General features: G+C 49.6%; 1 protein-coding gene across 3 annotated transcripts in view; it reads left to right on the forward strand.

Moving 5' to 3' along the window:
• Positions 1–10,208: 10,208 nt before the first annotated feature.
• The window catches only part of USP36 (ubiquitin specific peptidase 36), a 45,765-nt gene continuing 42,081 nt past the window's right edge, over positions 10,209–13,892 (forward strand). For all 3 annotated transcript variants that reach the window (XM_017879362.1, XM_017879361.1, XM_017879364.1), the window contains exons 1-2: positions 10,209–11,235; positions 13,208–13,371. The gene's annotated coding sequence lies outside the window, so the exon portion shown is untranslated. The remainder of the gene's footprint in view (positions 11,236–13,207; positions 13,372–13,892) is intronic.

The following is a 13,892-nucleotide window of genomic DNA, read 5'->3' on the forward strand; positions in this document are numbered from 1 at the left end:
GNGTTGTCTTTATCCTGAAAAAAGAAGATTTATTTTGAGACAAAAATTTCCAAACAGAAAAGGAATTGAAACGTAGCACATATTATTATTAGTAGTAGTAGTAGTATTTTATTCTATTTATTTTTTTGAGATAGAGTCTTGTTCTGTTACCTAGGCTGGAGTGCAATGGCACGATCTTGGCTCACTGCAACCTCCACCTCCTGGGTTCAAGTGATTCTCCTGCCTTAACCTCCTGAGTAGCTGGGATTACAGGAACCCGCCACAACACCCAGCTAATTTTTGTGTTTTTAGTAGAGACGGGGTTTCACCATGTTAGTCAGGCTGGTCTCGAACTCCTGACCTCATGATCTGCCCGCCTCGGCCTCCCAAAGCGTTGGGATTACAGGCGTGAGCCAACGTGTCTGGCCAAAATTAAAACTACTTTTAAAACCTTTTCCAGGCCAGGTACAGTGGCTCACACCTGTAGTCCCAGCACTTTGGGAGGCCAAGCTGGGCGGATTGCTTGAGCCCAGGAGTTCAAGACCAGCCTGGACAACATGGAGAAAACCCAACTCTACAAAAAAATACAAAGATTAGCTGGGCGTGGTGGTGCATGCCTGTTAGTCCCAGCTACTCGGGAGGCTGAGGTGGATCACTTGAGCACAGGAGGTGGAGGTTGCAGTGAGCTGAGATCGCACCACTGCACTCCAATCTGGGTGACAGAGTGAGATCCTGTCTCAAACAACAAAAACAAAAAATGCAAAATACCTTTACCACACGTTAAACACTTACTTAGAATTCATCAATGTCATCAAATATCCAGTCAGTTTCTGACATCTCTAACTGTCTCATAGATGCTTTTGTGTGGTTTATGGGTTTGAATCAAGACCCAAATAAGATCCATCCATTGCAGTTGATCTGACTCCTAGGTCTCTCTCTCTGTCTCTCTTTTTTAAATAACTTTTTTTTTTTCCTCCAAGGTCACTTTGAACAGTGAGTTTGAAGCTCCCCCTTCTTTCTTTCTTTCTTTCTTTTTTTTTTTTTTTTTTGAGACAGTCTCGCACCATTGCCCAGGCTGGAGTGCAGCGGTGTGATCTCAGCTCAATGCAACGTCTGCCTCGAGAGTAGCTGAGATTACAGGCGTGCATCACAACACCCAGCAAATTCTTGTATTTTTAGTAGAAATAGGGTTTTCACCGTGTTGGTGAGGCTGGTCTCAAACTCTTGGCCTCAAGCGATCTGCCCGCATCAGCCTCCCGTAAGCCACCGTGCTTGGCCTCCCGGGTCTCTCTGATTCTCCAGGTTGTTTCTCTCTGCTCCCGCTCTATCCTCGTGCTGAGAAGGATGGTCCCATCATAATTCAAACTTCAAGCAAAAGTCTCATAATGCTTTGCCATATGGACTTTTTCTTTTTTTTTCTGAGACAGAGTCTCGCCCTGTCGCCCAGGCTGGAGTGCAGTGGCGCAATCTCGGCTGACTGCAACCTCCGCCTCCTGGGTTCACGCCATTCTCCTGCCTCAGCCTCCAGAATAGCTGGGACTACAGGCACCCACCACCACGCCTGGCTAACTTTTTGTATTTTAGTAGAGACGGGGTTTCACCATGTTAGCCAGGATGGTCTCGATCTCCTGACCTCGTGATCCACCCACCTCGGCCTCCCAAAGTGCTGGGATTACAGACGTGAGCCACCGTGCCTGGCCATGGACATTCTTTAATGGTGTATTTGAACAGTTAGCTGCCCCCTGGCCCATGTGCACAGTTTGTTATGCAGAATCTGTTATTCCAGGGGCAGCCAGAAGAATCATGTTTCCTATTGGGTGCAGTTACTGCCCAAAAAAGCAAGAACAAACTTACCGACATCTGAAGTTTGCCCCAATGTCACACATTAAATGTGATCCACTTAATATCTACTGCAGAAATATTTGGATTATTTCTTGTGTATGTCCAAATATGTAGGGAAACTGGTTGAGTGGTATACTATAATAACAATATCAAAACTTTCCATTTCATACAAATTAACTTACTTGGCATTTGCAGCCCACATTTGGAGTTTTAGTAAGCAGCACTCCAGGTGATTTATACCCTTTTCATATATTTATGCATTTAGGTCAAACTTGACTTAAACTCATTATGGAAATTTTAAAACATATACAAAAATGCAGAGAATGGTATGACCAACTCCATGTATCTATGATCCGTTTTCAACAATTATCCACGTTTTGCTGATCTTTGAAATACAATTTAAAATCAGTTTGTAGGCAGGGCGCCATGGCTCACGCTTGTAATCCCAGCACTTTGGGAGGGCCAGGCGTGAGGATCACCTGAGGTCAGGAGTTCGAGACCCCCGTGTCTACTAAAAATACAAAAATTAGCCAGGTGCAGTGGTGGGTGCCTGTAGTCCCAGTTACTCGGGAGGCTGATACAGAATCACTTGAACCCGGGAGGCAGAGGTTGCAGTGAGCCGAGATTGCACCATTGCACTCCAGCCTGGACGACAGAGCGAGACTCCATCTCAAAAAACACACAAATAAAACAAAACAAAAAATTAGCTGGGCATGGTGGTGCATGCCTGTAGTCCCAGCTACTCAGGAGGCTGAGGCAGGAGAATCACTTGAACCCAGGCGGCGGAGGTTGCAGTAAGCCGAGATCGCACCACTGCACTCCAGCCTGGGCAACAGAGCAAGACTCTGTCTCGAAAAAGAAGAAAAAGAAAAAAATCAATTTGTAGACCCACATATGGGGTAACGACATTGTTAGGGACACAACCAGACACCATTATTTCCTCTCAGTCTTGTTTATCCTGTGAAAGAAAAATGAATGGGGACAGGCAAGGCCAGTCTTAACCCATCAACACAGATGTGTACACCCACCATGGAAAAGCACCAAGAGACCCTGTAAGATCCAATCTGAAGGGACGTGGGGCCTGGTGGTGGAGCTGGGGAGCCACCAGGACAGGTTAAAGAACTTTGGAGCTGGCCAGGTGCAGTGACTCATGCCTGTAATCTCAGCCACTCGAGAGGCCGAGCTGGGAGAATCACTTGAACCCCACAGGTGGAGGTTGCAATGAGCCAAGATGGAGCCACTGTATTCCAGCCTGGGCAGCAGAGCGACACTCGGTCTCAAAAAAATAAATAAATAAAAATAAAGTACTTCGGAGCTGATGGAAGAATTTGAGCCTAGTTATAGGACACATAGTAGCAATATCTTTTCCCCACTAATTTTTAATGGATACTTTTACCTGATCTAACTTTAAAAAATAATTAAACCCAAACAGTGGAATGTGGAATTACAGTATTTTACTAGCATCAATTTTATTATAGGCAATTTGCTGTGACCATAGTTTTTTTTTTCTTTTTTTTTTTTTCTTTTTGAGACAGAGTCTCGTTCTGTCACCCAGGCTGGAGTGCAGTGACACAATCTTGGCTTACTGCAATCTTCACCTCCTGGGTTCAAGCAATTCTCATGCCTCAGCCTCCCGAGTAGCTGGGGCTACAGGTGTGCCACCACGCCCAGCTAAGTTTTGTATTTTTAGTAGACAGGGTTTCACCATGTTGGCCAGGATGATCTCGATCTCTTGACCTCGTGATCTGCCCCCTCAGCCTCCAAAGTGCTGGGATTACAGGCGTGAGCCACCTCACCTGGCCGCTTTCTAACCATTTTTAAGTGTACAATTCAGTGGTGTTAATTACACTTACAATGTTTTTGTGGCCATCACCATTTCCAAAACTTTTTCACCACCCCCCAGAAACTCTGTCACCATTATGCAATAACCCCCCATATCCTCCTCCTTCTAGCCCCTGGTAATCTCTAATCTACTTTGTCTCTATGGATTTGCCTATTCTAAATATTCCATCGTCCTGCATGATTCCACCTATGTTATGTCTGGCTCACTTAGCACATGTCTTCAAGGTCCATTGGTATTAGAGCATGGATCCATGCTTCCTTCTTTTTCATGGCTAATATTCCATTGTGTATATCAATTCCATTTTGTGGATCCATTCATCTATCAGTAGACACTGAGGTTGCTTCCGCCTTTTGGCTATTGTGAATAATGTGGCTATGAACATGGGTGTGCAAATATCTGTCCCTGCTTTTAATTGGTATATATACACACACACACTTAGTATATGTATATAGATATCTATACACTATAGATATATATAGATACCTACTATAGATATATAGAGCCATATATACATTAACCAACATTAATTAATTCAACATTAATCTTTGAAGGAAATGACATGAAGCTTGTTTCAAATTCAGCTTCTCTGATTCAGCATATATATATATCTAAACTATATATATCTATATACACAGTATATAGGTATATACACAATATTATGTATATATGTATATACACAGTATTATGTATAATTATTGCAATACAGGCCAGGCATGGTGGCTCACGCCTGTAATCCCAGCACTTTGGGGAGCCAAGGCGGGTGGATCACCTGAGGTCAGGGGTTCGAGACCAGCCTGGCCAACTTGGTGAAACCACATCTCTACTAAAATACAAAAAATCAGCCACACTTGGTGGCGCGTGCCTGTAATCTCAGCTACTCGGGAGGCTGAGGCAGGAGAATCGCTTCAACCCGGGAGACAGAGGTTATAGTGAGCTGAGATGGCGCCACTGCACTCCAGACTGTCTCAAAAATTTAAAAAATTGCAATATAATAATTATACATAATACTATATAAGTAAAATTGTATTGCAATAATTAAGTCTGGGAGCATAGTATATATAGATAATATCTATACATACATAGTATATGCATACATACTATGTCTATATAAGCTGTACACATAGTGTATATATAGTTTATATAGTATGTGTAGATGGTATATATAGTAGTCCTAGGTTTCACTTTTGGAGGAAGCACTGTCCTGTGCTCTGCAGTGGCCGCACCATTTTACACACCTACCAGCAGTGTCTGAGGGTTGGTCTGCTCTAAAGTTATTCTTCCTACACCTCCCAAAGTGGAATTCCAAAACCGCCTTGTTAGACCAGCCTGACAATTTACAATATTCATGGAAAGATACTTCCTAGTATGTTCAAAATACCAAGGTTAAGATGTCTGGAAGTTATATTTAAAAAAAAAAAAGAAAAAAAAAAGCTGTCTTTGCCGCATCTACTGTGAGAATGAAGATCGTTCCCAGCAACCAACTTGTGGATATTCCAGAAAAGGTCAATATTACTCTAAAGGAACACACGGTTATTGGGAAGTGCCTGAGAGGAACCCTGAGAAGGGACTATATTTATTTATTTTTTTGAGACAGGATCTCGCCCTGTCGCCCAAGCTGGAGTGCAGTGGCGCGATCTTGGCTCACTGCAACCTCCGCCTCCCAGGTTCAAGCAATTTTCCTGCCTCAGCCTCCCTACTAGCTGAGACTACAGGAACGTGCCACTACACCTGGCTAATTTTTGTATTTTTAGTAGAGACAAGGTTTCACCATGTTGACCAGGCTGGTCTCAAACTCCTGGCCTCAAGTGATCTGCCTGCCTCTGCCTCCCAAAGTGTTGGGATTACAGGTGTGAGCCACAACGCCCAGCCTTGAGGAGGGACTTCAATCATGTCAATGTAGAACTCAGTCTCCTTGGAAAGGAAAAGAGGCTCCGGGTTGACAAATGGTGGGGAAACAGAAGGGAGCCGGCTGCCGCTGGGACTGTTCGTGGTCGTGCAGGGAGCATGGGCAAGGGGGCTGCCCTGGGTTTCATGACAAGATGACCTCTGTGGGGGCTCACTTCCCCACCAATGTCGTTATCCAGGAGAACATGACTCTTGTTGAAATCCGAAACATCTTGGGTGGAAAATCCATCTGCAGGGTTCAGATGAGGCCAGGTGATGTTTATTCAGTATCTCAAGCCCAGAACGTCGAATAAATCTTTGAAGGAAATGACATTGAGCTTGTTTCAGGCTTGTTCAAATTCAGCTGCTCTGATTCAGCAAGCAGCAACAGTTAAAAACAAGGATATCAGAAAATGTTGGGGTGCTGTCTACGTCTCCTACAAAGGAACAGTTCCGCAGGCTGCTGAGGAAGTTGTAAGAGTTGTCCAGCTACAGAAACATGACGTTGGATGACTCCTCAGACCTATCTATGATATTTAGATGCTGCAATAAAAGACCTATAGATTTGGGAAAAAAAATTAAATGAAAAGAAATCACATTGAAAATCACAAAGTGGAAGCCATCTACACCTTTTTTTTTTTTTTTTGAGATGGAGTTTCGCTCTGTCACCCAGGCTAGAGTGCAGTGGCGTAATCTCGGCTCACTGCAAGCCCCGCCTCCCGGGTTCAAGCGATTCTCCTGCCTCAGCCTTCCAAGTAGATGGGATTACAGGTAAGTGCCATCATGCCCGGCTAATTTTTGTATTCTAGTTGAGACAGTGTTTCACCATGTTGGTCAGGTTGGTCTTAAACTCCTGACCTCAAGGTGATCCGCCCTCCTCGACCTCCCAAAGTGCTGGGATTATAGGCGTGAGCTCTTGTGCCCAGCCCATCTACACCTTTGCAGGGGATTCTGGAGAATTCCGTGTAGCAGGTTGACCTATGGAGACAAACTTACCTCTCACCCGAGGCGCCGCCCACCTGTCTGCAGCCTGAGTGCTTCATCTATAGTGGGGACCTCTTGCCTGTGGGGCACGTGGTCCACCCCTCCAGCCTCAGCCTGCCCAATGGCCTCCTTTCCTTTTTTCTTTTTATTTTGAGATGGAGTCTCACTCTGTCTCACAGGCTGGAGTACAGTGGTGCAATCTCGGCTCACTGCAACCTCCACCTCTCAGGTTCAGTGATTCTCCTCTTTATTTTCTCGAAGGTGCCAAGCTTGCTCCTGTCTCGGGCACTTTGTTCATGCTGTTCTCTCATTCCAGAACCTCCTTCTCTTGCTCCTCTTACAGCCAGCCTCTCCTCATCTTCCCACTTTCAACGGAGGTAGCACATCCTCACAAGAGTTTTCCCCAATGCCCCAGGCCAAGGTACTCTCCCTTACCTCATCCTGCTCTTGGCCTGGTCACCATTGGTAATAATAATTACGCAAATGTGTTCATTTGTTTATGACCTGCGTGTTCTTAAGTCCTTTGTGGGGAGAGTACAGGGTTGATTCGTTCACCACCATGTGGAACAGAGTAAATAAGAAATATTTGCTAGACGAATCAATTTGGTGCCACAGTGCCACAGGAAGGGGTGCCAGCCCCAAAAGAATAGTGAAGGCTTTGTGTGGCAGAGGCCTGGAGCCTTCTTCCCCAGGAGTCGGGGGCTGGGGCCCTTAGCAAGTGCTTCCTAGGGAAACTTCAGGTCCCTCTGGGTAGAAAGGAACCCAGAAGGGTGGATATTTGGGGGAGATGGCTGGCACCAGAGACGGCTGGCACCAAGCAGGCTGGGACCGCAGGAGGCTGCGTGGGGCTGGGACTTGGAGGGAGGTGACGGAGCAAGGGGAAGGGCTGGCGAGTGTGAGTGTGAGAGTCGGTGGGTTTTGAAAGTGTGAGTGTGGTGGGGTGTGTGTATATGAGGATGTGAGTAAGAGAGAATGTACGTGTGTGTGTGTTGGGGGAATCCCTGGGACCAAACTTATTATGGAAAGGGTAGCATCCTGCACAGCTGCATTCAGGGGAAGGGCTCTGCCAGCCTAGGGCACATCTGGCTGAGGTGCCCCTTGAGCTTGAGAGCAGTACCAGGGGACCAATGCAAGGAATCCGCAGCCTAGAAGACCAGGGTGCACCTCCCCAAACAGCCGGCTGCCTGGAGTGGCTCTTCGGAGCCTGGGTAAACCCCTGGAGATCTGTCCTATTCAAAGGAGGCAGAAAGCCCCCAAAATGATTGAGTTTGGGAATTCCAACCATCGATGGGGGAGAGGTATTAAACTAATACAGTTTACCAAAATAAAACAAGAGAAAAGGTTGGGAGGCCGGGCACGGTGGCTCAGGCCTGTAATCCTAGCACTTTGGGAGGCTGAGGTGGGCAGATCACCTGAGGCCAAGAGTTCAAGACCAAACACGGCGAAACCCCATCTCTACCAAAAATACAAAAATTAGCTAGATGTGGTGGAGTGCGCGTGTAATCTCAGCTACTCTGGAGGCGGAGACACGATAATTGCTTGAACCTGAGAGGTAGAGGTTGCAGTGAGCTGAGATTGCACCACTGCACTCCAGCCTGGGCGACAGAGTGAGACTCCACCTCAAAAAAGTAAAAGACAAGGGAAAACTACAAAATATGTATTCTGAATTGTGCCAAAGCATCTTGGAGTAGCTGCTGCTCTTGCTAATGCCCTCTGTGGTCCCAGCTCCCTGGCTGCCCCTGCTCGGGCCTGGGCTGCCGCCGTGCACAGCCATTCTCCTGGCACGGTCAGATGTCTGAGAGTCACACCATTTAGGAAGGATGACTTTCTCCACCCCTTCTGAGACTAGAAACAAAATGGAAGGGTCGTAAGAATGGTGCCAAGCAGCCAGAAGAGCCACTTCCTTTGCGTACCAACAGGTGGCGTGGCGTCATGGCTTCTGTCTTCCCCAAGCGCCTGTGCCCAGCAGCTGCCGGTGCCCAGCAGCTGCCGGTGCCTAGCAGCTGCCTGTGCCTGTGCATCTTCTGGGGTGATGTTAATTACAGATTTCCTGAGAGTCCTGTCCCATCTGCACGGATGGGAAGGATGACATGCGTTGCTGTTCTTCCTAAGGAAAGTGGCATCCCTCCCAAACCTGGGAACTCAGGTCTCCGTGGACCGCACACACACCTGAGAAAAGGTTTTGCTTCAGAGGCTGATGGCAGAGGCTGTATCAGTCCAGCAAGTCACCTGACTGATGTGAAGGGTTCCCCTAGAGCAGGAGGGACATCTGGGCTGAAAACCCTCATTCAAAATGGCCTGGGTTCCCCAGGCACTCGGCACCCATGAAATGCAACCCCAGTGGGTGGAAGAGCAAGTCCATGATTGCACTCCTCTGCCAGGCTAGAGAGAAATGCTGCTATCGCAATTCAGGGGCAACACGCCAATCCCTGCAGACCTAACGGTGGCTGCAACGGTCGGCCACACCGAAAGCATGCAGGGCAGGCTCACTGTGGATAAATGTGTATGAAAGAACCACATGGAAATTGAAATGTTTGAGATGAGACAATTGAATGATCTCTAAATCCTAAGAGAGAAAACTAGAGAAACATTAAAGATGAAAGAATAAAATATTCTGTTATAGAAAGCTGTAACCAAAACGAATCACATTAGAACTTCTCTCAAGAAAAAGGTGCATTAATGTAATAGTTATATTGTCACCCAAAAATTACCTGATTGGCTCCCTGCCTGGAAGGTCAAGGTAAGACGGACTCAACTCCTCTCCTGGTTTCACAGTCTGTAGAACATAGCTGAAGATTTGGGCTAATTTCAGGAGAGACCTACGTTGCATCTTTTTTTTTTTTTAGACCAAGCATTGCTCTGTTGCCCAGGCTGGAGTGCAGTGGCATGATCTCGGCTCACTGCAACCTCCAACATCTGGGTTCAAGCAATTCTCCTGCCTCAGCCTCCTGAGTAGCTGGGACTACAGGCATGCGCCACACACCCGGCTAATTTTTGTATTTTTAGTAGAGACGGGTTTTCACTATGTTGGCCACGCTGGTCTCGAATTCCTGACCTCAAGTAATCTGCCTGCCTTGGCCTCCCAAAGTGTTGGGATTACAGGCGTGAGCCACTGTGCCCAGACCTTTTTTTTTTTTTTTCCTTTTGAGACGGAGTCTCTCTCTGTAGCCCAGGCTGTTGTGCAGAGGCACCATCTCAGCTCACTGCAACCTCCGCCTCCTAGGTTCAAGGGATTCTCGTACCTCAGCCTCCTGAGTAGCTGGGATTACAGGCGCACACCACCACACCCAGCTAATTTTTGTATTTTTAGTAGAGACGGGGTTTCGCCATGTTGGCCATGCTGGTCTTGAACTTCTGACCTCAAGTGATCCGCCCACCTTGGCCTCCCAAAGTGTTGGGATTACAGGCGTGAGCCACGGCGCCCAGGACAAGGATTCTTACAGATAGGGCGTAGTTTCAGCATCAGACTAATATGGTTTTCTTGTTTGCTTTTTTCAAAAAACACCAGCGCCCAAGTAATAAATACAAGGGGAATTTTGTTTCAAGTACATCTAGCCTCTCTCCCCATCTCCAGTCCCTGCTCTAGGATCCGTGGGGAGGGCATGGAGATTCGCTTCGGGTTGTTCACCTGTGACATTACCCTACTCATCATTCCTACTTACGTCAAAAAAGACACAGCAGATAGACTGTATTTATAAAGTTCTGCCTTTTGCATAAAGTAGTTTATGCCCATCCAGTGCTTCTCTTGAGTTTCTGAGGTCAGGCTAGAAACCGACATTCTCTCCACCTGCCCAGGGGAACGGGGAGGAGGCCAGCGAAGTTGCCTCAGATCAAGCGGATTTTTAAAAACACTGCAAAAGCAATACGTGCTTACAAATACTCAGCTAAAACCTTCGCAGAGTTGTCAGAGGACAAAACTTTTGGAGCGGGTGGGTGGAGCTAGGGATTGCGCAGCGACCGCCAGACTTCAAAGGTCAAATCTCACACTCTCAGATCCCTAATTCCAAAGAGTCATTTCCTCGGCAGCCCCAGGCTTTGGCGGATCGCTCCCAGATCCCGCCCTCCCCAAACTGCAGGTGCTCCGCGTGTGGAAGTCATAGATGGCCCCAGAGCCCGGGAGGTTAAGGCCAAGCGCCCGCGCCTCCGCTTCTCTACAGCCACAGGACGGCCAGGGGGCAGGTGGGAGGCCAGTCTTCTCCCTGCCCGGGAGACAGGGCAGGAACGCTGTTGCAGGGGCGGGCAGAGGGTCTCGAGTCCCCGTTCTGGGGCGAGGGGGCGCGCCACTGTCACACCTGAGGCGTCCGCAACAGCGCCAGGTGCGCTCTTCCGACCCGGAAGTAGCGGCACCTCAAGTGCGCTGCGGGGACGTCACCCGGCCGCGGCACAAGTGCGGGAGCGCCTTTGGCTCTGCGCACTTGCGTCATCACGTAGGCTGGCGGGGGTCCCGTGATGGAGAGGTGACGTAGGCGTCACGGAAGCGGCGGTGGGCGGGGACAGGGAGTGAGCCGAATCTAGCCCCGCCTCTTAAAGCCTCCAGACCCTTTTGGTGTTAGCGCAGCGCGGCCGCTGGGTGCGGCGCCTTTAAGCGTCGCCGTGACACGTGTGTGAGGCGCTGGAGGCCCGGATGGTGCGCGTGTGGGGCAGCGGGCCGAACGAGACGCCAGGGCTGCGCAGGCTTGTTCAGCGCCCGCGGAGAGGCCGGGGTAGGCTGGAGTCGGGTCCGGGCGGCGCGCAGGCCCGGGGATGAGACTGGGGCTGGGGGTTCCGCGAGGCCTGGGCCGTGGGAAGGGCTGGCGGGGCACAGCCGGGGCGCTCACGGAGGACGTGGGCGCGCGTCCGCGCAGGGCTTCGGCAGTCCCCGAGGAGGGCCCGGGATGCTCCGCCCGCTCGCGAGCTCGGGGTCTTCCCGAGGAGGGTCCGGGACTGGGCTGTCCTCGCCGCTCTCCGCCGTCCCCCGGGCTCCGGGCCGGGGTGGGGGCCGCCGGTGCCTGCTGTCTACGCAGGATCCAGGTCGACTCCGGAGAGGCTGAGGTCGGAATCAGGGCGAGGGCGGCGCGTGCGGCCGCAGAGTTCAGTGGGGCGGGTGCGGCCCCGGGGCGGGCACCTTCCTCGTGGCTGCAGAGGAGGCCGTGGAGCCCGGGGCGGGGTGCGATTCCGATACGCTGCTCCTGGCGGGTGGCGTGGGCATCCTGGGCTTGGGGCTGGATTGGCGGCCGCCAAACCCAGACACACGCGAGGGGAGACTCCGCGCGCCCCGGTTTACGTAACTCTCGCCACGGAGCCAGGCTCGGGGAGAGGTGCTCAGGTCGCTGCGTCCGCGGCCGGGCTCGGGGCAGGCGTTGCGGAGTCGCCCGGGAGGCCCCTGGAGCGCGGCGCTGGGCCCCAGGAGGCCGCTCTTCCGTGGGCTCGTCTCCCCAGCACGTGGCTGACTCTGCGAGCGTCCATTGCAGTTCATCCTGGAAAAGTGACTTCAGACGGAGGTTAGAGAGGGAATGAGCCTAAATGGTGCTGGCTGGGGTTCGCGCAGGTGGAAATGTGGATGAGGCCTGTGCTGTCCCTGGACCAGAGAGAGCATCCTTCCTGAGTTGGGTAGAGTGTTGATGGTGTGTGCGTCGAAGGGCTTACTAGTGATTACGGGAACACTTGTCTCGGCCTCCTACATCTCAGAGAGCGAGCGGGCGTTGTTTAGGTTATTGCTTAATGTTTTAGGTGGAACTGGTGAAGTAGAGATTGACCTGTCACACTTGAAAAATTGTGTTCAGAATCTCTGCATCTACATTAATGAGTGGGTTAAGTTTAACTTATCTCGAGTGACATTGGGTTACATCTCCCAAGTTTGGTTTGTCCCCTCCCCTAAGTGGTTCTCAAGCGTTGGTTGTGGTGCATGACAAAGCTCTCACCTTCCAGGGTAGATGTGAGTCCTGACACAAAGCAGTGATATTGTGGGAGTTTTTAATACGACTGGATGTCTTCACTTTATAGATGTCTTTTATTCTGAGATCATTTCCTTACACATTTTTCAGGAGTTGGTATACTTTTATTTATGGATGAAATCATAGGTCTGAGATTTGCTGCAGAGTTACCTGGGGATGGGAGGTGACTCAGGATGGGTCAGACGTAATTACTGAGGCTGAGTAAGGGGGGCTCATATGCTCCCTGTGCCGTTCTCCGTTTGTGTGTTTGAATGTTTTCACTGTAAACTGTTTTTACGGACCTTAATTTTATGTAATCATAGTAATCGTGGATGGTAATGAAAGAGAAAATCCACACTTAGCAAAGCAAAATTTTGGTAACTCCTATTACTCCCTCAGGTTTGTGGTTGTTATTGAAGTTTTACTGGTTCATTAAATCCAGAACTTGGGGATTTATTACCTCTTGCCCTTTGGAATTGAGATGAGACTGGAGTTGACTGGCGGGTGTTGGGGAGGGTTTCGTTCTCTGGGCTTGTCAGGTGTCAAGGTTAAGGTGTTCATGTCGTGTGCATTACAGCAACTGGTGATGAGGTAGCACAATCCTTCCGCCTCATCCTGAGTGCACGCGTGGATGGTCCTTGAGCGTAGGACGGCTTTTTCACGGTAGAGGGTTGCCGGTGGCGCCGCATCCCTGGGAAGTAGCTGAAGAGACTGTGCAGGAAGAGAGTTGCCTCCACTGATGGTCTCCCTGTCCCTCCCACAGGCTCGGACGCCCGCTCTGTGGCTTTGGTGATTTAACAGGCCACAGCCCAGGAGCGCTTACTTTCAGGAGCTCCGTGTAGCAGCTGCCCAACCAAACTCAGCCCTCCGTTAGGATCCTGGTTCCATGCTGCGGAAGGACAGCGGGCCCAAGTCTGCACATGCCAGGTGAGTCTGCCAGGTTTGTGTATTTTTTGATTTCACTGAATTGTCTGCATGTGACCTAGCAGTGATTGTTCAATTGGTGACAAGTCTTTGATAATTCTCATGAGAAAAGGCTCTTTTATTTTCTCAAATCAGACAAGTTATAATGCTGGTTATAATGCCTGGTTCTAAAAAAAAAAAAAAAAAAAAAAAGCTTGGCCAGGCAGAGTGCTTCACGCCTGTAATCCAGCACTTTGGGAGGCCGAGGCGGCCGCGATTCCATGAGTCAGGAGATCGAGACCATCCTGGCTAACCACCGCTGAACCCCTCTCTACTAAAAAAACAAAAATCAGCCCGGGCGTGGGTGGCCGGGCAGCCTGTATCCCAGCTAACATCGGGAGGCTGAGGGCAGGAGAATGGCGTGAACCCGGGAGAGAGCAGAGCTTGCAGTGAGCCGAGATTGCGCCACTGCATTCCCAGCCTGCGGTACAGAGCGAGACTTGTGCTCAAAAAAAGCTTGCTAACAATTTGCTTTAGCAGAAGCT

Source organism: Rhinopithecus bieti, unplaced genomic scaffold, assembly GCF_001698545.2.
Source record: "Rhinopithecus bieti isolate Rb0 unplaced genomic scaffold, ASM169854v2 scaffold_9899, whole genome shotgun sequence".
Taxonomy (NCBI): domain Eukaryota; kingdom Metazoa; phylum Chordata; class Mammalia; order Primates; family Cercopithecidae; genus Rhinopithecus; species Rhinopithecus bieti.